The sequence below is a fragment of the Dendrobium catenatum genome, unplaced genomic scaffold (assembly GCF_001605985.2).
Source record: "Dendrobium catenatum unplaced genomic scaffold, ASM160598v2 fragScaff_scaffold_1019, whole genome shotgun sequence".
Classification (NCBI taxonomy): Eukaryota; Viridiplantae; Streptophyta; class Magnoliopsida; order Asparagales; family Orchidaceae; genus Dendrobium; species Dendrobium catenatum.
The window spans coordinates 251372-254268 of record NW_021319481.1 but is presented as its reverse complement, the minus strand read 5'-3'; positions in this window follow the sequence as shown (position 1 = coordinate 254268).

Genomic DNA, 2897 nt, shown 5'->3' with positions numbered 1-2897 from the left:
TAAGTTTGTATAGAATGGTAAGGAGCTTGAGTTATACATGAAAATGTTTGAGTAGCTCCACCGTTATGAAGACCGTTCAACCTTGTTTGCCGACGTTCGCCACCTTAGTCTCCAATTTCGTCTACTGTAAGATTTTATTTTATTTTATTTTATTTTTGTATTTTTTCATTAGACATTTTCAAGAGGATGTGCCTTGGTGTATGCTTTTTGCTGATGGTATTATTCATGTTGATACGACAAGAGAGAGATGAAGTACTAGACCTAGTGAGGGGATTATGACTTTGGGCAAGCAAGTCATTAATAAGAGTATATGTTTTAGATCTATTATTTTAGTTTGCAGAGATGAGGTTACTTAGGTGGATGATTGGCTTTACCCTTATAGATAGTTTCGAAATGAGCATATATGTGATAATGTTGGAGAAGCTCCATTGGATGATAAGATTAGAGGAAAAATATTTTAGATATTCTAAAAATATTTATAACGGTGAAGGAAATGTCTGATGATGTGATGTGATATTTGGAGCCTTGTATATGCACACATAAAATGATGATAATTAAAGGAAAAAAATAATCATGCCTTTGTGGTTAGAAGGAGAGTAGATGAATGATGGAAGTCAGAAGGTCATAGTCAAGTTATCAAGTTGCTAACTATTGTCATCTCCTTACTTACATTATCTAACATACATTGCTCGACTTGAAAGTTCGTTAGGGATGTTAAGCCCTTAAGAACTAGCCCAAGGCTAATCAAGAGGGCGGGTGAATTGGTATTTTAAAAAATCTTCTTATAATCAAAGCACAATCACAAACCAAAATCACCATAGAAATCAAAGTGCTAAAAAATAAATACGAAAATCAAAATAAAGAAAGATCACAACGAATTTATAGTGGTTCGATCAACTCGATCTATGTCTACTCCCCGGAGGCGCCTTCCGAGTATTGCACTACAAAAGTGACACTCCTTTTGCTCCCACAGCAAGGCGGAGAAGCCCTCACAAAAACTCCTTTCTGCCAACCCCAGTGAGGCAAAGAACCCAACTCCTTTTGCTTCCTCCTAAAGCAGGTGGAGAACCCAACTCCTTTGCTTCCTCCTGAAGCAGGCAGAGAACCCAACTCCTTTTGCTTCCTTCTGAAGCAGGTAGATAACCTCGACCAATTGTTGAAGCTTACCTCCCTTGAACCCCCAAGGATGAAGGATGAAGACTGGAGAAGATGCCTTGGAACCTTGTTTGGAGCAACCTTTGTGAATCCCTCTCACAAAATCCCCCTCACAAGTTCCTCCTTCTCTCTCCCTCTCTCCCTCTCCTCTTGGCTCTCTCAGGTCAAGACAGCAGCTAAAGGTCTCTTTGCATGTGAAAATTTGGGTTCTTTAAATAGAATTTTAAGAACCGACATTATCATCCAAGATGATAGGAATATCATCCTGGCCGATCAGTACAAAATAAGCTCAATCAGCCAGGATAATTTGGGACGATCAGAAAAAAATTGGTTACATCATCCAGGTTGATACAATATCATCCCGGCTGGTTAGTTCAAATCTGAATACAATCGTCCTGAACATGGCCCAGAATAGAGTCTAGCAGATGTTAATTGTCTAGGACATCGTCCTGGCCGATCCTGCGATCGGCCTGGCCGATGTGATCATATCAATCATCCTTAATTACTTTCCATAATTGTAAGATTAATCTATTCATAATTATGCTGCATCATCCAGGCTGATGTATAAATCATCCTAGGCGATATCCTGAAATAAAGAATACCTAAATTGATTATGACGGTTGATTCTTTCTAATTTGAGCCTATCGGTCTGGCTGATATAAGGATCATTCAGAATGATGTGCTTAATGACGGTTGCCTTAATCAGGATGCCCTAAATAGGGTTTCTAATTTTAGTCGGATCGTCCTGGCCGATATAAACATCTTTCAGGCTGATGTATCAAAATAAAAAAACACAGAAAACCCCTTAAGTATGTGTGTGCAAGTAGCATCAAGAACCACTTTTATAGTAGACTCAAGAAAAAGAAAAATATTACAGACTGACTCAAACTAAATCTACCCAATCTTGAGCTGGTCTTAAGTTGCGTTCGTTCTTGTGGACCTAAAAAGTTAGTAGGCAAGGAAGTCGTAGAAAAACATGAATGTTTATTATCATCAAAATTCTAATCCATAATCTTATATTCACAACAATCTCTCCCTTTTTGATGATGGCAAACATAATTAGAAGAGTTCAAGCAGTTTATGGCATTTTAATAAAAACAGTGTGACAAAAAAAAATAGTTTACTAAGTTCCATAATCAAATTACAGGATACATCAGACTACTCCCCCTTTTGACATCACAAAATAGAGGGCTAAAAAAAAACAGAAACTAAAATAATAAACTACAGAAAAACTAGCAAGGAAATAAAGTTTTTTTTTTTAAATCAAGGCATGAACATGATATAGTCTTCCATGTGATTGATTTTAAAAATTTTTAAGTTAAAGAGTTAACAACATCAAAAATCTAGAAAACGGTAAAATATCCTATCATATTAATCCTAAGCTCGGACTTCTTTTAGGGTAAAATCGTCTTTTGAAATCAAAAGGCCTAACTAAAAAAAAAATCAATTGGATAAGAAAAAGAGATCCGATCAAGACTTAGATTCAGAAAAGTATCTTATAGAATAGTATATCAAAGTAGTTTGTTACAATCGTGAAATTTGAAATCAACTCCTTAAAAATCTCAAGTGATACAAGAAATCTTCTAAGTTTTAAGAGTTGGAAGAAAGGAAGAAAGCTTGCTTTTTGATGGGCTCATTTTATGCTGCTTGTCCATTGAATTGCGCACTTTGCGCATCTTTTGATTTTTGATACCCTTTATATATTTTTTTAAAATTTAGCGTCATTGCGTTTTTTTTTTCTT